The following is a 24,765-nucleotide window of genomic DNA, read 5'->3' as shown; positions in this document are numbered from 1 at the left end:
GGGGCTCCGCGCGGGTGCGCACCGGGCGGGCGCGGGCGGGGCAGGTGGAGAGGCCGAGGGGGACGCGAGGCCAGGCTCCGGGGAGTCAGGGCTGGAAGGGAAAGACTTCCCGGGGTCAGCGAGCACGTAGATGATCAGAAGACAGACGGGTAGATGATAGGTAGATAGATGGGCCGTAGATACGCAATCGCCAAGAGGGTACTGGAAAACGCCGCATGAGGAGGGGCAGGATACCTGGCTGGTGAATCACGCCGGAGCCTGACCTGGTTGGGGGCTCAGAGCAAACCTGCGGGGAGTCCCAGCCCTGCCTCCTTCCTGTTTAGGACCTAGCCTTAACTCTGACCTCTGTGGGACTCAGTTTCCTCCGTCCTCAAACTTGTCCTTGGACACTTGGGAAAGCAAATGCCACCCCTTAAAATTAAAGAAGCAGAGGTTTTGTTAGGATAAACGAGGCGATCTCACTTTGGTTTTGTTTCTACTTGGAATTTGAATGGTCCTGAGTTTATTTAAATCCACTTCCCATCTCTTATTCTTTACCACTAAAGAGGGAGCATCCTTGGGACTGTAGAACACCTCCCTAGAGTTGCTGACTTGATTTTGATTTGTGAAAGTGAAATTTAACTTTTTAGGGGCTCTGTGCTATTTTTACACTTCAAAGTTAATTGGAGTGATAACAGTGTAGTAGATTTCATTTCCAGAGATGAGCGGATGTTTTAAGAATTTCGTGCTTGTGATTTTGACTGGAAACCAATAACTGCGGATCGCTTATGTGTTACATGAAAAGCGTTTTAGAACGTAGGACTACATAAAGTCCTCGTTCTTTTTCTATTTAACTTAGATTTTAAGTTAAAACATTATGGACAGTATAAGTGCAGCTGAAACTCTCTTTGACCACCGCATCTCTCTCTGGATTTATAGACCCTATCGCTCTCTAGATTTCTCTGTCTTCGCAGAGGTATCAGCTTTCACCACTTTAGTACCTCTTTCCAGGCCCTTACATACATCTGTGTGGACCCACAAAGAATGAGTCATTTTTTAACATAACTGATTCCACACTATGTATGTGCACATGTATTTGTTTTTGCGACTCAAGAATCTGTGCGTGTCAATATTTAATTAAGATCTACCTTTTTCTTTGCATAGTTTTTTCACAGCGCACCAAGGTTAACTGAACCTTTCCCATCTCATAAGATTCACATGTACTTTATTTAGTGTTTCACACCCTAAAGAACTTTTGGAATCCCTTTAATCTCTTTATGCACTTGGTTCTGATGAAAATGCACTTCTCATAGAAGCTCAGTAAATACCGATGGAGCTCGTTCAAGTCAGTGTGGATCGTCTACCTGCTTTAACCAGGAGCGAATAGATCCAAAAGGCAAAAAGCCTAATGGAAGGATAGGTTGTGGCATGTTCTGAAAAGGAGTTCCAGGTCAGGTCTGCACCTTCTTCTGGACTCAGAAAAAGAACAAGACTAGGGAGAGGTGCGGGAAACGAGCTGGAAAAGTGGTATCCTGTGAGGCCCTACAACCTGGAGTTATACCATTTTCAGCTATATTTCCTTATATTTCACATGTACAATTTTTGGTTTTGAGTTTGGCCAAATCTTACATTAATAGTAATTATTGGAATAACACAACCTAACCATTATGATTAACGTTAATTATTGTGATTAATGAATCCATCTGCATCATTTCAATCACCATTTGAAGTAAGTCTTTACTAAAAGTGTTAAGGATGATCATTTCCATTGTACCTGCTGGCGTAGACAGAAAATAGGACATTAAAATCATGAAGTGGAGAGGGAGGAGCCAGGAGAGCGGGGAGGGAGAGGGGAAGTAAAAATGACCAAGATGCAATATTTTGTGTACCAGTTCCCCAAGAAGAGTGCAATCATTGTGTGTCGCAATCATATACTAATATAAAAAAATCATAAAATGGGCTTTCACCTGGTGGAGAAAAGGAATCACAAGTTAACTGGTAATTGGCTGTCTTGTGCCAACATAGCTCTGCTCTCTGCCAACTAACTCTAACACTGAACACGGCAGTTACCACTCTGGGCTTCAGGCTTGCCATCTGTGAAGTGGGTGACTGAAACTTCCACTGGGGCAGCCGGTGAGGGCGTGGGTGAGGAGTGAGGGTAGCGGATAATCTGCATAGCCAACCAGCTTTGGCATCCTGGAACAGGCCTGATAGCACCAGAATCCCTTTAGAAGAAAAGCTAGGGGCCTGGTGTTTACTAGAAATAGCTCAATTTGTAAATATTAGCGGCTGAACCAAAACTTTACCAAGAATGTAATATGGGCCGAAGACTGTATAAATGAGCGCTAAGTTTTACCTTTGGGCCTCCTGTTGATTGTCTTTGTGTTCCATGAGCTAAGTATGTGCTTTGCTCTAAATTTCTCCAAGGTTACCTAGCATTCCTGAAAACAGGAAGATGGCACTAGTGCTCACCCTGCATGCCGAGCTCTCACAGGGTGGAACTGTCCACTCACAGTTTGTTCTGCAGCACTCAGAGGAAATGGCCCAGGACCGGCTGTGTGGCCAACCTCAGGGTCTCTAGCTCCCTCACACCTGCCTCACCCGCTTGTGCCTGGGAGGGTCCTGCTCTTGCCCCAGGCAACCATCTGGGAGAGAAGGTATAAAAAGCCCCTTTGATTTCTGGGTAAGGTGAAGTTCACCAGTTACAACAAAGTTGTGTCTTATCTTCCTCTCTTTGCCTTCATTTGTAGACAGGGCAGAACTATGAGGAGCACATCTCAAAAGCTGGAAAACGGCTACATTTAGGAAGGAGGCGGTCTCACTTTATGTCGTTTTTAAATTTAAAGAGTTCAGTTGTCCTGGGAAACATTTCAAACTGACAAAAAGTACTGTAGCAGGCACCGACCTATCTCCCCCTGACATGAGGCATATATTAATAAACATGGGCTTGTTGAGTCTCAGACCTCTTCCTTGAGAAAGGAAAAAAAAACAGAAAGTCATACACACATTCTCTACCCTTTCTTCCATCCCAGCAGGTTTATGTATCTCATTCCCGGTCAGTCTGGTATTTACACTTTATAAGTGTGTAGGGGGGGTGTGTGTGCGCGCGTGTGTAGTCCCCGTAAAAAATAAATATTACTGTTTTGTGGTCTTTCAAGTATAATAAATAGTTTTACATTATGCTGTCTGTCGGAGCTTATTTTTTATCACTCAATATTATGTCTTTGGGTTTTTGTGTATGTTGATACACACAGATGTGATTTATTTATGGGAATAGCTACATAGTATCTGATTACTGTATATAAAGCTGTTTGTTTTGTCATCCTCTCTGCACAGACTGTCTCCATATTTTCATTTGACGAAGTTGCAGCACATGTTGTTGTATAGATACCATTGTGACAATAGAGCTTGAATTCCTAGGTGGTTCCCAGAGAAAGCGTGTTTTAAACCTATTAGGAGCTGTCGGGCCAGGAAGATGGCTCAGCGGCACAGCACCTGCCTGGCAAGCGCAAGGTCCTGAGTTCAATTCCTGGTACTGAAAAAAACTGTCACACTGATCTCTGAATGAGTTGTACAATAAACAGTAAACCAGAGTGCCTGTTCCCCTGTATCTTTGGTAAAAGTTATTGTGCTTAAATATTAAGGGGTGGGAAGTGAGGTCTTGTTTTGACTAGCGAGTTTGTGAGCCTTTTCACATCTTAATTGGCCATTTATATTTCTCTCGATGTAAATTGCATGGACCACTTTCTGCCTGTTTATCTATTGTGAACTTTGCTTTTTGTTGCTAATTAACTGGAAATTAGGTATAAATTTATATATATTAACTATTTATATATTCATATATTTTCATATAAATATATAGCAAATATTGTATTCCAGTGCTTGGCTTATTGTTTCAGTTAGTTATTTGTGCTATAATGTGACATTTTTCACCATAATCTCAAGCTCAACCATCTTTCTTTGATTACTTTGTCTTTTGCACCTTGTCAAAGACATTCTTACTTTTCCTGGGATTGTGGAACATTCTATAACTTTTTAAAAAGGTTTACAGTTTTTGTTTTGTTTGTTTTTGTTTCTAAGACAAGGTCTTACTTGTAGTTCAGGTTGACCTGGAACTCACTGTGTAGCCCCCGCTGGCCTCAAACTCATCTTGATCCTCCTGCCTCAGCCTCACAGGTATATCACCATGCCTGGCATAAATCTTGCAGTTTAAATTCCCCTGTATCCTACAATTGCCTTCTACTTATGATTTGACTCTTTCCATATAGGTAGCAAATTGTCCCAACGTCGTCTATCAGATAATTCATTCTCTCCCCCAGTTTTGTTATGCTACATCTGCAAACACGAGTACTAACCAACCATTCATATGTGGGTCAATTTATGTTTTCTCTTCTATTTCATTGGTCTCCATACCCTTTTTTTTTTTGTTTTGATCTCTGCATCAATACCATATTGATTTTGATCAGTATATTTACGCTGAACCTGTACCTAATAGGAAAAGTTCCAGACAGAGTTGTTACCCCTGTTAGTAGTAACTCCTTTAAACTGTCACTGCCACTTTTTTCCCTTTGCTTCTCTGGCTGAAGCTTAGCAACTGCTTGTCAAGGTTCCACCCAAAATCCCCATGGGAGGTTGACACTACCCTGAACATATGGATTCATTTTTGTTATTACAGCTCAACACATGGCTACTAGCATAGAAATGCTTCTGGTTTTTAATTTGTAATCCTGAAAGCCTCTTGGGTTTTCATATCACTGCTAGCAGTTGGTAGATGCACTTAGATTTTGTATGTAGTTGGCCTTATTGTTAGTGAATAGTTTTCCCATTCTAATCATTATATCTTTTTTGTCTTATTTACTTTGCGGACCAAGACTTTAGTGCAATGCTAAATAAAAGCAATGATGGCAGATAATGTTGTTTTATAACTGACATTAAAGCAAACACTTCTCAAATGTTATTACAGATCATTTTGCTGAGGGGTTTTAACGTTAATCATAATCAGATTAAGGAGCTTCCTTCTTGCCTTAATCTTGCTATTTTTGTTTTACTTCACAGATGCCTATTAAAATTATCATTTATTTTGTATCTCTTTTAAGAAATTTATGTATGATTTAGTCAATGTAGTAAATTAATACTTAAAAAATAACTAACCATCCTTGCATTGCTGTAAGGTAGACTCTAATTGGTCATAATTTCACAAGTATGGCACAACATGGGAAAGTGCATTAACAAATGTAGTGTTTCATGGTTTGCTAACTGAATCCCCAAGTGGAGATCATTCGAGCCAAAGAATAGACCACTCATGGCTCCCAAAGTCACCCTTTTTGTTCTTCTTAGTCATGATCCTCTTTTCTTCCCTGAAAGAAACTAAAATATGCCTTCAAGCAAGCACTTCCTTACTTTTCTTTATAAGTCTGTTGTCTAATGCTCATCCAAGTGCTATATTGTAATTTTGCCTTCCCTGAATTTATGCATGTAGATTCACACAGTACAGGTGCCTCCCATCTGATCTTCCTTCATTCAGCATTATAACTGGGTGGCTGACTTCTTTGTACTCTGGGGCTCAACATCTTCCATTCCTGTGTAGTATTCTGCTCTGCAGTTGATAAACAGCTTCTAGTTTGAGGCCACTGTAAGTACTGTGGCCATATACATCTTTATTTAATGAGTTTTAATTTCTTACAATGTTTTAGATTTTTTGTTTCTTTAATTTTTAAGCATTTTGTATGCTTGATGATATTGTAAATGGTATATTTTTATATATTTTGTGGGGGGTATAGCTCAGCAGCACAGTGTCTGCCTGGCAAGCACAAGGCCCTGAGTTTGATTCCCAGTACCAAAAAAAAAAAAAAAATTAACAATCTCCCCATTAATGACATAATAAAACATAGCTGATTTTGTATATTTAACTTTGATAAAACAACTACAAAAAGTTCAAGTGCATGTAAAACTGAAATATTTCTGCCTTTGCCACAGGACACAAGTACTGTTATTATCATTAAATTCAAAGTCTTTTCTAGTATTTGTTATGATTTCTTTGTCCCTATTATATAGATGTTTACTTCTTAATTTCCAAACACATGAAGTGTTTCTAGTAATCTTTTTGTTACTGAATTGTGGTAGTAATCATATTCTGATTTCAAAAGTCTCTGCATAGGTCAAGTCTTTTGACATCATTAAAATTATAATGTGTTTGTCATGTTTCCTGCTGAAGTGATATTTAATCTGAGGTTCTGTACATCAAATCTCAAAAATCCTCAGCCACTGCTTTTTTAGTATTTCCCCTTCTCCATTGTCTCTAACCTCTAATTCTTATTATACACACACTGGATTTCCTCATTCAAGATACCTTTCATAAGGCACTGAGACCTTCTTAACCTCACTTATACGGGGCTATGCACTCTCGTCCCACCTAACTTGGTCACAGACTTTACACAGATACTTTAGGATGGTTCCCTAGACTCTGTCTCTGGCTTCCCCATCACCCTAGAAGTACAGGGCTCTGAGGTGTGTGGAGCAGATCTTTCACCAGAAGGAGATGGAAGGCCTTGGATATGTTCTTCTCTTCTCATGAAAAGCCTGTCCAGAAGGATAGAGCTTCACAGGGATTCTTAAACAGTCCCACAAGACCATGTATCAGTTGCAGTTGATACCAACTGGTAGAGTACACACCAGCCAACTCTCAGGGACTGTTCCCAAGAGATCCAGGCAAGACCCTTCTTTAGATTTTAATGCCTTTTCTGCTTCCACATTGCATTCTGTGAAACTTGCTCACATCTGTCTTCCAATTCTTTAATTCTCTCTTCTGCTGCTTGTAATTTTCAGTGGATTTTCAGTCTTCTGTAATTTTTCAGTAATGATAAGGAACTCTAAAATTATCCAACATGCATTACAAAGCAGGCCTATTGGTTATGAGATTTAACATTTTTGTTTCAGTCTGCTCATCTTAAAATGGAAACACCAGAATCAGGTACAGTGGTACATGCTTGTAATCCCGCCTACTCTGGAGGCTGAGACAGGAGGGTCAAAGCTTGAGGACAACCTGGGCAATTTAGTGGCAGTCTGTCTCAAAATGAAACAAAACAAACAATTTAAAAGGTCTGGGGGTGTAGTTCTGTAGCAGAGCACTGCAGTGAGAAGCCTTGGGTTCAACCTCCTCAGGATTTTGCCTTCTCAGGATTTTAAATAATTGAATGCATGTAATACATGTATTACAAATACTTCTTTGCTATGCTTAGCCTAATAATCATTCCATAAATGTTAACTATGCTCATTGTTACTTATTACATCTTTCTTTTCAGTGCTGGGGACTGAACTCAGGGCTTTCACACTGAGCTGCAAGACAGCCCATTTGTATTTCTTATTTTGAGGCGGAGTCTCTCCTGCTGAGTCTTCACTGAATTACAAAGTTGCCCAGGCTGGGCTTGAACTTTTGATTCCCCTGCCTCAGCCTCCCAGAGTGCTGGAATGACTCATTATAATTACATTTCAAAGACTTTTGTTATTTCTAGAAGTTCTGTTCACAATCTGTCTGTTCTTTTAAATGTCTTATTTTACACCTATTTTATATCACCTTTCTTACCTTGTTCAAAATCTGAGGTCTGTCTTGTTTCTTCCATTTGGTGACTGTCACTCAAGAGAAAGAGATATTTGGGGAAAATGAGCCTCCTTGGTCATCATGCAGCCTGACCCACCCACGTGGCCACATGGCTCACTGGTCGGGGCTGTCTTGCCCTGGGGTAGGAGGCAGTGACAAGTTATTTCATAGTAATGCTCTGAGAGAAGAGGAGGGAGGGTGTTGCTTTGGTCCGGATGTTTATGACTGCCCAAAATTAGGTCAGGAGGTCATGAATGTGATTAGTGTCCTTATGAAAGAAATCCAAGGAAGCTTGTTTACCCTTTTTGCCATATGAGGACCCAGTGTGAAGGTACCATCTTGGAAGTAGAGAGGGGGCCCTCACCAGACACTGAATCTGCTGCCACCTGGATCTTGGACTCCTTGGGCCCAAGACTGTGAGCAACAAATTTCTGTTGTTTACAGATTATTCAGACTATAGTAGTCTGTTATAGCAGCTTACATGAACTAACGCAAGTAAGAAACATGCTCCTTTTCCTGTCTGCAGGGTGACACACACACACACACATGCCCAATCCCTCCTACTACTCACTTTGCTCAAACATCCCAAATTGCTGTTTGGTGAGAGAGGTGTCAAAGTCAACAAAAGCACAGCTACCTCCTCTCTCCCCTGACCAAGCCAAGGCTCTTCATCCTTGAGTGTGTCTCTAAGGTTAGAGCAGTCAGCTAGTGTTTCTGCATCATCCTTGAGAAAATGGTGAATTGAAAAAAATGTGTGTTTATGCGTACCTTATGGTTTCTGTTATGTTACCCAGAGCACAAGATATACTGTCAGGGTGTGACTCTGACCGCAGGCCTGTCTGACCTGGAATGTCCTGCATTCCTTCGTCCTTGTGGAGCTGACCATACCTGCACTATGGCCATCTGCCAAGAAGCATCCATTCATCATGGACTAAAAGATTTTCCAAGATCAGTAAAAAATCGTGATTCTCAGACCATTTTTGTTCCACAAAGTATCTATCTGGCCTCAGCTTGAACTTTTTACTCATAACAGATTTTTACCATAGACCATTTATTTTACCTCCATTTTCAATTTGAAGGAATAAAGAAACTGAGATTACATCATCTTCTTAACAGAATAAACATTTTCCTGACCAGCCCTACCACCACGACCTTGAACAGTTCGTTATACTTTCTGGGTTGTCCTCATCTTGAAACACCTGGACAACATGAAGGTTTGTGGTGAGACTTTGTGATAATGGGGTGAGCTCCTAGCACCAACACTCAGTGTATAGGCGCAGATGGCCACTTGTGGGGATCCCCCTAAGATGTACATGCTATGGTCATATTTTTGCCAACACCTCCAAATAATAAACTTGATGTCTTCACCTACTAATGTGAGCAAGGGAGAAAAATCTACATTTGTAGCACTTTGTAAAATGAATCAGTCTCTGCCTTTCTCAGTCGGTGTGGGCTCCTCTATCAAATTACTATAGACTGAGTGACTTAAACAGATGCCTGTTTCTTGCAGTTCTGAAGGCTGCAATGTCCAAGATGTGGGTGCCAATGCGTTAGAGTGCTGCTAAGGGCCTCTTTTCTGGTTTGTAAACTGCCACCTTCTCATGGTACCCTCACATGGTAGAGAAAGAGTGCAGCTCTCTCATTTCTTTTTATGAGGGCACTAATCCCAGTGTGAGGGCTTCACTCTCATGGTCTCATTAAATCCAGTCACCCCCAAAGTCTCTATTTCCTAATACTATCACACTAGGGATGGGGGCTTCACTGTATGAACTTTGATGAGTTACAGATTTTGTCCATACATCCGGCACCTTGACTTTTAGGTGTATTATGAACAGAGCTTATCTTTTTTTTGGTACCAGAAATCGAACTCAGGACCTTGCGCTTGCCAAGCAGGCGCTTATGCTGCTGAGCTATATCCCCGGCCCCAGAGCATGTCTTAAAGCCTTCAGATCAATTATTAAGATAGAGAAGTTATCCAATAAATCAGCTGAAGCTTGATGGGTAAAGTTAACCTTCTATGACATTTGTGCTTTATAAATTTAATTTTAATGTAGTTTCTATAATAATATCTTCAGTATTACACATCTACAGGAATTAGGAACCATTAATAACAACTTTTTCAGTATAACAGAAAAATCTTTGCTCTTCCCAGCATTAAATATAAGGTTGTCTTTATTGTAACAAAACAAGTATGAATCGGGTAAGAAAAAGTCTAGTTTCAGGCACATTTTCTAGCCAAGACTGAATTAAATTATATTGGCTCTATAATTTTGCACTTTGCACAAGTGCAGAACTTCACATACATAAACACTGGTGCCTGCATCATACAAGAGAAGTACAATGTGAGCCATAATTATGAGCCACATATGTGATTTTAAATTTTCTAGTTCAAATTAAAATAGGTGATATTTAATTTCCCTGAATCTGGACACGGAAGCGGCCTTGGGAAGTGTCGAGGCGTGTGGTCCAGGCGAGGGCTTCTCACAGGTGGACAGAGGCAGGACATGGCTGATTTTATCCCTCCAGGGTCGTTGAAGAATAAAACCAATCCCAAATGAACCTAAAGAGAAGCAAATAAAATTTAAAAGCTGAGTTTTTGATTCATGACAAAGAGTGTGCACGCTCAGGAAGGAATGGCTGAGTGTTCTGAGACGTGCACACACAGATGGTGAATATGGAGCTGGTGCACCGGAAATGCAATGGGTTCATCGCACTTATCCCAATTAGGCCTGAAAGTTGCTCCACTGGACGGGAAGTGTACTAGTCAGATTTTCTTTAATACAACAAAATGTGAGAGGCAGGCTACTTCCTAAGGAAAAGAGGTTTATATGGGCTCACGGTTTTGAAGGCTGTTAGTCCACACAGCATGATACAGCCTCTGGCAAAGCCCCCTCAGCTGCGTCATGTCATGGCAGGAGTGTGTGTCTCTGTGTGTGGTCTCTCTCTCCCTCTCCTTCTGAACCCACCGTGATTCAATCATGGGGTTCCACCCTAGCCGCCTAATCTAATCTAATAACTTCCTACGTGCCACCCTCAAAGCATCATTGCTGGATTAACTTTTGACCCTCCTCATGCCACAGCATCTTGGGGATTAACTGTGGGGAATAAATCACTTTCAAACCATAATTGAGTGGAATAAACCCACATCCCTGTACATGGCTAATCATGGTATAATAATAATGTTACACTTAACAAATTAACAAAAAAAAGCGGGGAGGGGCAGTGCAGTGTATTTACCTTATTCACAAGACAGCTATTACATTAATAATGAACTCACAGTGTGGCTTAAGAATAAGCCAGTGTTTGAAAATGTTCTTCTGTTCCTGTTGACATGTCTCTATCATTCTGTCCTCAGCCTCACTGGGGTGAGTCTGAATTTGCTGAATGTGCCTGTGAAGCCCAGGGCAGGAATGCAAAGTAGGGCCAAAGAACTCTTGTAGCAGCTGATGTAGGCTCCGGCCAGGGAGGGCTCCAAGACAGGGAAAGATGAGACCCAGTTAAAAGAGGTGGGAGGAAGTGACAGGATCAGATTACCAAAACTGTTTGCACATGTCATGGGAGGTATCATGTGTGTATACATTTAAATTTGCATCACATAGATTTAAAGAATACATTATCAGCATTTTTCTATTCACCATTGCTGTGAGACAGTAGTTTTAAAATGTGTAATCTTCAGAGCCATTTAAAATATAGCCATGTAAACTATTTTTATCTTTTTTGGTAGCAGTTTTTGGATAAGTTAAGAACTTTCCATTTTCAGTCTTGAATTTGGTATTTGTTGGGTTATTGGACAACCAATTGTCCCCCAGTTGGTTTCTCAGAGCAAGGATCGCTATGTTTAATAGTGAGTCCCAGTGTATTTAGAAACATTTAAGAGATTTGTCTTTATGTAGACAAAACAGTCATTGGACTTCTTTTCCCACCAGGATATTTTTGTTGCTACATGAACTTCCCAAGGACAAATTTCCTCAAGTGGGAAGTTGAGAAATCAGTAATGTGCTCTCTTTGTATCAAATGACAAAGTATGTCTGGAAAAACCCAAAGCAACAAGGCAAGATGTTTATTTTTGTTTGATCAGGATGGTAGGATAATTTTATGCTGTTAGTTTTGTATAATATTAGGAAAATGGAAGATTTTGCATGCTGGCTTTTAAAAAAAAAAAGTTGCATGTATTGGACAGAATTTGAAAAATGTTTAAAAATACAAAAAATAAAAATTATTGATAACTGGAGATGATTACTGCTATTGTTTCATCTCTCCCTTTCTTGATTGATTTAGTTCCACTTTTTTACCTAACAACTGACTGATAAGAATTTTTATATCATTTATTTTATAAATATACTTTTCAAATGCCTACAGGAAACCTTATTATAAGTAGATACCACTTATTAAATAAGGCTGTCCTTCTGGATATTTTATTTATTTTCCAGTTGCTTAGAAATCATTGTTAAATAGAACTTTTCAACAATAAATCCTTACTAAAACTATTTTTTAGTAATGATGTATGCAGACAGTTTCTTACCAGGTGTCAGGCTTTGTGCATTTCTGAACATTAAAGGATGTGGTAGTCAGGTTTCCAGCACTGTGACAAAAATACCTGAACTAGGCCACCTTAACAGATGAAAGGTTTATTCTGGCTTTCAGTTTTGGATGTTTCAGTGAGTCCATGAGTCCAGTGAGTCTTATCCTGGTGGCTTTGTGATGAGGTAAAAAAGCATGGCAGGAAGCACCTAGTGGAGCAAAGCTGCTCATCTCATCCAACCTGGCAGAAGAGAGAGGTTGTTGTTATACCAAAGTCCCTTCCTCAAATGCGTGCATTAAGCTATGAATCATAGCAAGATTAACCCACCAATGAGATCAGGACCTTCACGATCCTGGCCGCCCCCCACTGAACACTGCTGCACTGGAACCAAACTTTCAATCACAAACTCTGGGGGGACATTTCAGACCCAAACCCTAACTGATAGCAAGGTGATGCTATTTGTGATTTACAGATGAGAATCTGATTCAAGATATTGGAGAAAATGAGTTTATAACTGATTCTATTGATTAAGGGTCTAGAGTAGGGCCAAAAACTTCTCAGATGATGGAAAGGAATGTAAGATGCTATATTAGTTGTTCTCATCACTGGGGCAAAATACCAACACTCACAATTTAAATCATTTTGTCCCATGGTTGCAAAAAGTTCAGACCATGTGTGGTTGGCTGTCTCCAAAGCAGAAATGGCGTGGTCAAAGGCCAAGGCAAAGGAAAGCTGTCCATGGCAGCCAGGAAACAGAGAAGAGAAGGCCCAGAGACAAGGATGCATCCTCCCAGGCCACACCCCAGTGACCCGCCTCCACCTCCTAAAAGCACAGTTAGCTATGAATTCAATTGATCAATCCCCTGATGGGTAAAACCCCCTTATTCCAATCATTTTCCAAAAGCCCCACCCTTGAGCACGTAATACTTTTGGGAAACATTTTAAACCTAAACTATAAGAGATAGTACTGTGTGTATTATCTAAATAACTAATATTTGAGATAATATTTACTTTCAAAATGCTTTTGCTATTAAAGGTGAATGACTCCTGACATTCTCACCCTTTTATAATTAGAAGCATCAGTTACTTTTATTTACTGAACTATTATTCATCTCTGCAAGCTAGAAGTAGTTTAACCTGTTTCCCTATTGCTTCCCCTACTCAACCCCAGGAAGAGAGGTATCATATCTTATCCATCTTTGTGATTCCCTCTTTCAGCTTCACGCTGGGGTATTTTGGGCCCTCGAGGAGCATTTCTGGAATTGGACCAAAATTTTATTAAGCACTAACATTAAAATATCCTTGAAGAATGAATAGATTTGATGTTAAGAATAAAACACTGTTCTCAGCTGAAATTTTGACTGCTTCATTCACTTTAATTAATAATTCAAATACTTCTCACATCTTACTGTGTGCTGAGCGTAGTGCTTCGTGCTGCAAACTAAAGTCAAACAAAACAAACACAGTTGTGTCCGCACAGAGCTTGTGTCCAAGCGAGGCTCCTAGAGAAGCATGCAGACAATAAAATTACAAATGCTGTATGAGGTAAATATGGAAAAGCAAAACCTACATGGAGTTTAGCAGGAGGAATAAGAATTGGCAAAAGTACAGAGCAGTGAAATGATAGGAATTATATTTAGCAAATTTAAGTGTCAGGGAGCCAGAAAGTAGTAAGATTTCATTGGCTTAAAACCATAGTTTATTTTCGAAGTAAAGCATTTTAAAATGTTGGCAGTGAGTTCAGAAAGCAGCAAGCAGGGTTACTGGGTGGTACTTTTATCTCCTTGTAGCTATGACCTGTCTCCCACACTCGACAGGGATTAGAAGCGATGCTCCAAGGTTTACACTCAGGGACTGGCTTCTCCTTAACTTATCATTCTCGGCAAAAGCAGATATCAAAATCCCTTTCAAAACATGATTAAAACTAAGATCAGTGCTATATCTGAAATCTCATGACTTAAGGTTCCCACTGATTAGAATCCAGACCAGGCTTTGCTGGCAGGTGCCAGTACTCTGCTGCACATCAAGCTAGAGGACCCAACAGGTGGAGTTACCGAGTTCCGCACATGCCCGTGGTTGCACCCACAGAACAGGCTAGAGTTTCCACTCACTGTGACCTGGGTGGGCCTTTTGGAGACAGAACGTTCAGAGCCCTTGTGACCTGAATGAGCAGCTTCCCCAAACCCAAGAGGACAGCCATGGCAGTGGGGACGTCGGAAGCACCCTGTTCCTAAACAGGTAGCTACTGGAAGAGTCCTTCGATGTGCGCCAGAATTCACTGTCTGACGGTTCAGGGCAACCCCCTCAAAGTCCAAGACACTCTACTTCCTCACTCATAAAACACAGCAGATGAAATCTGCCCCTTTATCTCCAGAAATAATACAATTGCCCACATTTTGCCCACAGACAAGCATTCCGCAGATGCCAAGTATTACAGAGAAAGGAATGAGTTGCAATATCAGAAAAGCAATAGTCCAAGTATGTTCCTTGTACTCGTGTAACTCTCCTGTTATTTTGTGACCTAGGACTTCCTGGAATGTATTAAGGAGTTTCTTATTTTCAAAAATATTATCCAGTACATTCTTTACTGCTGGTATTTTCTAATAACTTTATTTGAAAACATCAGCAGAAATGGCATCCTCCCTTACCACTGTCCCCATTAAAAAATGAACAGCTTATTTACCTTACATCGTCCCATGTAAATACAGATGCTAAAACTCAGCCAGCCATTTCATCACTTTTATGGTGTTTTGACCAAATACCTCAGCTAAAGTACTCGTTAGCTATAAAGATAGTCCTGGGTAACATGTAATATGAATAAATTGTCCTTTCCTTGTCTTTAAAGTATGGGATTCTTTGACATGAGTTTAAAAGACAAGGCATGGAACCTGCTTCGGTACACAGCCTCCCTCAAATTCCATTTGTTTCCAGTTGGTCACGAGAGGGTCAACAGTAGCACCCATCTCCTGAGCAGTTTAGGTGCAGTACACTGCACATAGGGAACTCTTGCAAAATACTTCAAACAAAGCGTGAAACCTTGTGAAGTTTCAAAATGAAGCCACTGGAACTAATTATCAGAATGGGCAGGATCTTTTTTTCTATTAGTATAGCTCATGTGTGAACATTTGAGATCTATACAAACAAAACAAAAATCACTCCAAATGTAAGAAACTAGGCATAATCAGTGTTAATAATTTGGTGTATATATATTTTGGGGGGGAGGGGGTACCGGGAATTAAACTCAGGACTTTGTGCTTGCCAGACAGGCGTGTAATTTGGTATATTTTAAAATAAAAATTAGATTGCATGGCATATGATATTCTGAATCCTGATTTTTCTTTTATTTTTTTTGTGCTGGGGATCAAATCCAGAGTCCCTCTACATGCTAGGCAAGCACTCTACTACTAGGCTAAGCCTTCTGTCTTACTTTTTCAAAATTATACTGTATCATTAATACTACTTCACATCATTAAATATCCTTTAAGAATAAATGCATAATATTTTAGTACGTCTATATACATAATTTTATGTGAAATTTTATGTTATTAACAGTTCTATCCACAATGAATTTCCTAACCTGCATACCTGAGTTTTATAATATATTTATATAGTAGAATTATTAGAGCAACTAGTATAACATTTCTGGTACCACAAGTACTACCTGTCAAATCATGGACACATTTTAAATACTGATAAGAAATTAAATGAAATTGCTCCCAATTCTGTCTTGTAAATATAGTTAAGAGTTAATATTTTTGTCTATATTCTGTTTTTCAACTTAACCCAAAACTGTGATTTGCTGGGAACTGAACACTGAAACTTAAAACTATCCTTCCAAAGACCCAATTTACCCAGCATTAGTTGTGGAGTAACCTTCCCAGTGCTCTTTGATTTATCTCAGTTCTTCCCCCAAAAGAACCAAAGAAATATCTGGAATGGAGCTGCATTGTCTTAGAACACAGATCTTAGCGGTTATTTTCCCTGTGATGAACCTAGAGTCCAGGAAGTTTGATGGACACAGAATCCAGCCTCCATCAGCTCACACTTCAAATTGCTCCATGAGTGACAGCTGTCAGTCTAGAATGAGGTGGGTCCAGAGGCCTCCACCATTGGCCATCCAGTTATACTCAAGGCCATTCCATCACTGGAAGAGAATTTTCAATGTGCAACAGAGCAATTTTCTCTTTTCCTACCTTCCCCCATCTCATCCTTCTTGCTCCTCTCACTCATTTTTGTTACCTCCCGACAGCCCTGTTGGGCCTAGACTCTATTAAGCCTTTTTCTAGACCTCTGGAAGGTTGATCTGGTTTCAGATATGTATCTAAATGAGGGGTCCCCCAACCCTGGGCTGTGGACCAGTACCAGTCATTAGGATGCAAGCAGCCCAGGAGCACAGTGGATGGGTGAGCCAGCAATCTTCATGTGCCTTTACAGCCCCTCCCTGAACCTGGGCTTTACCACTGGAGCTCCACCTCGTCAGATCAGCCTTGGCATGAGAACACTACTGGGAACTGGGCGTGCGAGAGATCTGTGCTCCTTTGAATCACCCTGAAACCACACTTCCCACTCTCCATGGAAAGCTCATCTTCAACAAAACCAGGCCCCAGTGCCAAGAGGATTAGGGACCACTGAACTAAATTAAAACTAAACTGACTTCCTAATACCAAGTTGAGGAGCAGCTTGATAATCACTGAGAGTGCATTACAATCTCAGAAGTAGGTTATGTAACAACTGCATTATACTCTTAGAGGCAAGTATGGTCTGAAATGAAACAAAAAGAGTAGACTTGAAATAGAAAAGACAGGGGCTGGGGATTTAGCTCAGCGGCAAAGCGCCTGCCTGGTAAGCGCAAAGTCGTGAGTTCGGTTCCTGGTACCGGAGAAAAACCAAAAAAAAAAAAAAAAGAAATAGAAAAGACATTAGGAACCAAAATGATGCCATGGAGAAGAATGTGGGAGATTTGCAACCACACCTAACCAAACCAAGTATCAGTCAGAGCCCGGCTGAGCTATGAGACAAACAGCTGGAGAAGTTAGGCTGTCGTTCACAATGCATTTAGCATTTCCTGATGGGAAAGATGTGCACTAATACCAGTTTCTCTGACGTCCACTGTCATACCACAAGAGATTTATGTGGGTGTCTGTTTCAATAAGCTCACCTTCAGAAGGCAGCCACCAGAGAACTTTCCTAGTCTGACCTGTTTTTAGAAATGAAACTGCTGTGCTTTGGCAGCAGGATGAATCACTGGATTGGTCTGGAGTATACTCTTTGTTTGTTATTCTAAGTTTTTCTGGCCCCTAATTTTCCTGTTTATTCAATATGAAGGACAGTGCTTTTTTGTTTCTAAAATTGAAATAGTAGTTTCTAAACTGATATGCAGATTGAAGATGGATTCATCATAACCACCGCAGCAGGCCAGATCATCTCCATTCTAAGGCCTCTAAAGATGAACTAGTGATCATAGCTAAGTAGAGAATAGTTAATTCTTGTCATACTTCCCTCCTGAACTCTAAAGCCACTATTCCTTACCAATGTTAATATGAGGACCCTTTTCTCATACAAACCTTTTTCATAGACCCAAACTTGTTTTCAGTGGCACTTAGAAAGTTCATCATCGGGGCTGGGGATTTAGCTCAGCGGCACAATGCTTGCCTGGCAAGTGCAAGGTTGTGAGTTCAATTCCTGGTACCGGAAAAAAACCTAAAAAAAAAAAAGAAAGTACATCATCACATAATCCATCCCACCAACCAACTGGCTGGCCTGGCCAAGCGGCTGACTTCTAGTTTCCTTATATGTAAAATGGGAGTAATACTGCCTCACTATGGGCATGTGTGGGTGTTTACAACTGTGCCTAGCAGATGTCAGGCGCTCTCTAAGTAAGTACTTCTGCTAGTGGAGGATGGTATTTGGCTATATTTTAACAAAATTCCATACCGTTTTTACCTACCAAATTCAGGAGCCAAAACCTTTTCTGTGTATTCATGATTTTTTGTTACCACAAGCAATAATGATTCCTATCAGATGTGTTCCTATTGTTCTTGCCACTTTCTGACGCAGTTTACAGTCTACGATTCCTGTCAAGTGAAAACCTGACAGCACATCCTCCTCTACCTTATTCATGGGATCTGTAACCACTTGACTTCTGGCTTTCATCCAATGTCAAAATGACCAAAAAGGGAAATGTTTTGAATAGATTCTGGACATGTAGGCACCCACAACCATGCAACTGCAGACACTCATGAGAGAGGACCTCGAGGTCTGCTTCAGAAAGTAGCAAGAATAATGGGTTATGTTCAAAGAAAGGGGGAGCATCTTAAATGGGATTAATAGCAATCTGTCCTTTACTGTAATAAATTTTTAATTTAAATATCCATTATATTTTTTGGAGACAAAATCTCTCACTTTGTAGCTCTGGCTAGCCTTGAACTCATGATCCTCCTCACTCAGCCTCCCAAATTCTGGGATTACAAGAATAAGACACCACACCTGGCATTTACTGTTTATTTTGAGAACATCTCACATGTTGGCATACAGTACCAAGAGAACAGTTGAGCCACTCATTTTTAAAATAAGATTTGGATTTCATTTTAATCTACCAATAACAATAAATATGAATTTAATTAAATTAGAGCTGTTCCATATGACATTGTATCAACTGACCTTGGATTTATGGGAAATTTGACTTTTAAATATACATGAAGTAGTTTCTGTGTAAACAAATTCTTAAGGATTGTGCATTTCCAAAGGAAGTAAAAGAGTTTTGTTTGCTTGCTTGTTTTGCCATTTTTAAAATGCTGAAACTATCTGAATAAACACCTTGAATTGTGCCACTTAAAATAAGGATTTGGGTCAAACAGCTCAGGATAACCATGGCTACCATCAAAACAGGGTGAATCTAGAGAATTTTTCAGAAAATGTTAGGCCAGGAATTGTATAAAATCATCAATAGCAATATGCTGCCTTCTTGAAAACTGCTGAGTAGATTCTCAATGTTCTCACTACAAAGTGACACCTATGTGAATTAATGCATATATTAAGTAGCCTGATTTAACCACACAATGTATATGTATTTCCAAGCAACAGCTACACAATAAACATACACAGTTTTCTCTGTCTATTTAAAAGAAAATGGCGTCCCAAGAACATCTGCAACTTGCAAGGAACGTGCAGAGTTGGGAAATACAAGGGAAGAAAGACCTGAAAGGAAATAAATGGCTGGAAGTGAGGAAAATGCAAATCAGAGGACTCATTGTAACTGGATTTAAATTAAAGTTCTGAGTCAATGCAGGAGTTAGAAATCATGTTGGTGGATTGACTCAGATTGGAAAGATATCAAAGTGGTCCAGAAGGGGCCGGGGATATAGCTCAGCGGCACAGTGCCTGCCTGGCATGCACAAAGTCCTGAGTTTGATTCCTGGTCCCCGCCCCCCAAAAGCAAAGTGGGCCAGAAGGCCCCAAAACTAAGGCAAGAACTACGTTGGAAGTGAGCAGGTGGCAGACGGCATCCAGAAATACTAGAGAACAGAATGCTGTGGACATAGGCTCTTTCTCCTGGTATCGGCACCTCGTTTTGACTGCAGGAAACGACCCCTACCACCCACTCATGTCATGTGGGTCCCTTAGCCAACAGTAGATCACATGACCTAAGCCAAGCCAGAAAGTGCCCTCCCCCAGGAGTTTCATTCTTCACCTGAAAGAGCAAAGTGTATTCATCCGGATAGCAGTGTCCTGCAAAAACTGTTAGTTCTTGTATCTCAAGCCTCACAACAGCCTGGGGCTGGTCTTTTCTGAGCCTTGTTTATTTAGCTTTTCTTCAATATCTGTGAGCTTCCCCATGTCATTCCAACAAATTCCTTTTTTATCATTGTGTTAGTCTAAATCATTCCTGTTGCTTGCCACCTAAAGACCCTGGCAAGGTATCAGGAATGCACAGAATAGTCTGGCCAGCAGAACTGGCAGGTCAGCAACCTTTTGCCCCAGCAATGGAGCCTTTCAGAGTCACATGGGAGGATACAGGTGGCCCTAGGAGCAACAGATTCGGTCCAGCAAGTACACCTGGGTGAACCTTAACTGAAAAAGCCATCTGGCAGTGACCCAAGATGAACTGAGAAATGTGAGAAGCAGGTTGCTAATTAATGATTGCTTATCACCAAACTCTGAGGCATTTCCAGTTTTGTACCGATCTAGTCTGAGTACTGACTGTTAAAATCAAGATTGACTCAATCTAAGTATGAAAGAAAAATAAATGATAATTGTGGAGATATTAGCTCCTCCTAGGAATAGCCACTTGACTTAGAATATGCACTGAGGTGTGGTGATATTGCCAGTTATCTGGGGTCCCTGCCTTCTTGTCTTCCTTGCCCCAGGAGGTCATGGTCCTTCCTCTTGGTATCAAGAAGGACCAAGCCAATATTTTTGGTATATTAGTCTATTTTGGTATTAGTGCCCAAATCTATTTTTATTAATATGACCTTTTACTTTGTTGGGCTTTCTCCACCAGCAATAATTGATTTATCTGCTTTGAGTAAAACTTAAAATGTGACATGGTTATGTATCAAATTAGTAAAACACCACAACAAAATTTGAACATGCTTGCAGTTCATGCCAAGAATGAGACAAACCAAATAGAGTAATTTAAGGAGATTTTTAAAACTAGTTTTTTTTTTCCTCCCATTAGATTCATTTTGGAAAAATTCCCTCTAAACTTGTGTACTCATTCTTGACCCCTACTTTGCATAGCTGTCTTACTGAACTTTTGACATTGGGCTTAGTTTTTTTTTAGAAGTGGATTCAGTCAACCAAATTGTAAAAAACAAAAAGCTTCTGGCCACGTACATGGTTCAGTTGATTATTTATTGAACAAAGGATGGGTGGGTCAAGGTGCTTTGTCTTTGGGCTCTTGGCAAACACGCTGGGTACTGCATGGTACTATTTCTCTGTACACCATGTTCTGATAAAATCTCCACATGGGCCAGTTAACTTTCAGCTGTGAAAGAAAAAGACCAATATTACAAGTTGTTCTTCCTAGTAAGCATAAGGCAAACCAATCATAACAAGTGGAAAAGCAGCGTCAAATGTCTGTTTAAGGTAGTGTATTCATCTTCAAATACAAAAGGAAATATATTCCATTTAATTCATTTTACAAATATACCAGTCTTTCCCCTACTGCCATCACTATTTTTCCATCTTTCTCTTTTATAAATATTTAGCTCTGCTGAGGCCATTAGTCATCGGAATCCTCACAAAAAGAGCCAAAGTGTGTAGCCAATGAAGAAAACTTAGTTCCTGATGATATCATAAGCTTAGGTGTTTGCCAGTGAGATAGCAAATGATTTCTGGTACAAATCACTAGACATTGTTTGGAATGATTCCTACCATTTGGGTCTCACTTGTTGGAGAGTGTCCAGATATTTTCACGCACGTGGTACACTGCAGGGGTAGTGGGACACATTGCTTCGGGCCTTGATGTGCTGTGTTTGCAAACGCTGAGCACCCCACCCAGGACAGCGGAATAACTCTTCCATCTTCCTCATGCACCTGGATCCCAGCACTCTCAGCTATTGGCTTACTGACATGCTGAGTCGGGTCTTCTGCAAACAAAGTGGAGGGAAGAGTGGAAGTGAAGGTGGTGATGAGCACCCAGCTCTGGGTGGGAGGAGAGGGTCACAGCAGCAATGCTTTCCAGCAAGAAATGGGCTTTGATGGGTAGGCATGGCAAAGGGGAAGCATGGTGGCAGGGAAGCAGTGTATCCAGATTAAATGGGCCTGCGTGCTGGCTTGCACAGATATCTGGATAAGACTTCTGTGATGCTGGGGAAGAAAGATCCCATAGCAGAGGAAGTTCAGTTGTTTATAAATGTACTCACTCAGTAATAAGAGGTACAGGACTGTAGATCTCAAGCAGGTCTTGAGGATACGGGAAGTTAATTAGGAATATGACTTAGTCATCTCACTGTCCCTTCAGCAGTCGGAAATACAGCAATTCATAAAGTTTTCTGCCCTCACCATCCGTGTCCCAGACAGACAAGCAGCCTCCACCTCCCCAGCCTGTGTGCGCACAGGCTCGTGGCTTCTGCCTCCTCACTGTCCACTGCAAGCTTTGTGCACATGCATATCTGCTCCTGTCTGCCTTCTGCCTTCTCTCTGCTCAGCTCCACCCTCACTACCGACCGCCTAATTCTTCTCATCTCCAGAGAGAATCAGATTAGTCCAGCTAATCATTTCCTCTTTGCCCCGATACATGTTTGAGTCAAGGTGTACCACGGGACAAACGACCACCAACCGTGGTCTGATCAGCCATGCCCAAGGATGTCATGCACAGCACACATTCAAACCGCAATTTTTAATATTTTGTTTTCATGAGGTCTCCAGAAGCAATGTCCTCACATGACTACTATTTAAAATTAAAGTAAAAGTTATTAGCTCCAGATATTGTCTGATTGTTCTGCTCCAATAGAAAAGTACAGCAAGCCCAACCTAACAAATTTCTTAAGAGGAATCCTGGCTTCTTCAACTGTTAGAGGGCTTTCCAAAAATGAATGTCCTTCAGTATTAACATCAGAATTTTCTTAAGTATCTGGAATTAGACAGTGATAACTGTTTGGACATTGTATCCTTTTCTCCAGATTGTTAGTCTGGCTGCATTTATAAGCAGATATTTAACACTGAAAAGGGACCCCAAACAGCCTTTTCAAAGCTCAGGGGCCCATTGTGAAGCATTGGCTTCACACAAAATACTTTTACATAACCCAAGTCACCACGAGGGATATCCGGTCCGCTATTTTTAAAGCCTTCCCCTGCTCCATCTCATGTAGCAGTGTTACAACAGTGTGCTTAGAAAATTGGCACCGTTTCTGTGATTCCTGAAATCAAACCCTGGGTGAAATGCTTTTAACTTGTTTAAAACGGAAGCTATTCTCAGTTAACTGTACTTTCTGAATTAGACACACACATATGCATGTATGTATTTACACATGCATCCTGCCTATTGCACATGTGCACACGTGTTCACACGTGTGTAGGTCAGGTGTATTTACATGTATGTGCGCATCCTGTGTTTATACTGATAGAGACATGCCATTGTGTATTGGATTTCCCATAGGAATAGCTTTTTAATTAATTCAGCAGTATTTATAGAGCATTTATGGTGGGCCAGCTGCTCTGTGACAGCTGTAGAAATGAGGGGGGAAAGTGGACTTGTCCTCACAGTGTCCACTCTCCTAAGTTAGGGGCCAGTACACAGGTAATACTAACATCTTATGATAGGACGGTAACAGTGGGTGTAGAGTGCCTGCTGGGTGAATGCAGGGGTGTTAGGAGACCCTTCCAGAGAGTGACGTGCAGGCTGAGAACCGAGAGCCTGCAGGAAGGATGGAAGGAGAGCAACTTCCAGGTAGGAAGAACAGCGGGCGCTAGGCTGGGCTTCCTGTGTGAGGGGCAGCGAGGTGGCCAGGGCGGCTGAGGCAGACTGCAGGGGGAGGAGGGAGGTTGGAGGGGGTGGGGTTCCACCTGCAGGGACATGCAAATGAGTACGATCTTGCTCCTTAGAGAATGGTGCATAAAAAGGGTCTTGAGCAAACTGAAACATGGTCAGACGCGCTTTGGAGAGAGCTGCTGCGTATGTGTGGAGAATGGGTTTGAGGTGAGCCACAGAGGAGGCGAGATGAACACAGCAACCTGGTGTGGGCTGACCAGGGAGGGGCGGTGGCGGTCCACAGGAGGAAACGTCCCTCAGGTTAGAGAGAAGCAGGCCATTGTCTGAGTTCTTTGAATCTGATTGACACAACTTGGTGATGATGGATGGATGGATGGATGGCTCTGCGTCGTTCCAAATTCAGCATCAAAGCACTGCTCTCACCTGGGGACTTGGGCTCCCTATTACAAGTCAGAAGCAGTCCAGAGTTTGTCTATTTTACTATATTAATATGCATTCCCTTTACCAAGTGAGAAGTAACTCAGAGCTCCAGTTATCAGCCTTGAAATTGTCTATGCCCTAAAACTCTATTCAAAATGGTGTAAACAGTAAGAATTTTTTGCCCTCACAATTTAAAAATACAGAAGTCATGGTGATTTCAAGTGAAGCTGGATCCCGTGTTTCAAAGATATTATTTTTTCTGCCCCCTCACCTGAGGTCAGCTCATCCCAAAACTGCTTTGCCTGATAATCTTGACAACATACTTCTGTGTTTGTGTTTTCTCTAGTATGAAGGGAAAGCATCCCCACCGGTAATTCTCCCCCTACAAAATCAGCAAGTTTTGGGGCTCGGGATTTAGCTCAGTGGCACAGCACTTGCCTGGCAGGCGCGAGGTCGTGAGTTTGATTCCCGGTACCAGGAAAAAACTGAAAAAAAAAAAAAAAAACAACCCAAAAATAAAAATAAAAATAGAAAAACCAAAGTCAGCAAGCTTCATTTCCCAGAAATTCTTAGAAAAGTAGTTTCAGTCATGTGCTCTAATGCAGTCACAGTGGCAGAAATGGATGTGTCCTTATGAAGAAGAACGAAAAAATGTGTCCAGTGAGGAAAAAGAAGAGAAACATCCTCCACACTGAGAAAACTTCCTTCTGTATTTTCTTTCTTTCCTTTTTCTCTTTTCTTTTCTCTTCTTTTCATTTCTGCTCTCCCGCTCTCTCTCTCTCTCTCTCTCTCTCTCTCTCTCTCTCTCTCTCT

At 41.0% G+C, this 24,765-nt stretch overlaps 2 long non-coding RNA genes across 2 annotated transcripts; both read right to left on the bottom strand.

Moving 5' to 3' along the window:
- Positions 1-9,714: 9,714 nt before the first annotated feature.
- Positions 9,715-18,443, bottom strand: LOC102013376. The gene is made up of 4 exons (XR_262716.1): positions 17,663-18,443; positions 13,501-13,600; positions 12,099-12,338; positions 9,715-11,045 (listed from the first exon to the last, which is right to left on the bottom strand). It is a non-coding gene; the product is annotated as an uncharacterized LOC102013376 (long non-coding RNA).
- A 2,489-nt stretch (positions 18,444-20,932) lies between these two features.
- Positions 20,933-24,422, bottom strand: LOC106149783. The gene is made up of 2 exons (XR_001236173.1): positions 21,474-24,422; positions 20,933-21,084 (listed from the first exon to the last, which is right to left on the bottom strand). It is a non-coding gene; the product is annotated as an uncharacterized LOC106149783 (long non-coding RNA).
- Positions 24,423-24,765: the final 343 nt, after the last annotated feature.

This window comes from Chinchilla lanigera, unplaced genomic scaffold, assembly GCF_000276665.1.
Source record: "Chinchilla lanigera isolate Chin_1 unplaced genomic scaffold, ChiLan1.0 scaffold00052, whole genome shotgun sequence".
Taxonomy (NCBI): domain Eukaryota; kingdom Metazoa; phylum Chordata; class Mammalia; order Rodentia; family Chinchillidae; genus Chinchilla; species Chinchilla lanigera.
Note: the sequence above shows the minus strand (reverse complement) of the source record. Positions and strands in the feature narration are given on the sequence as shown.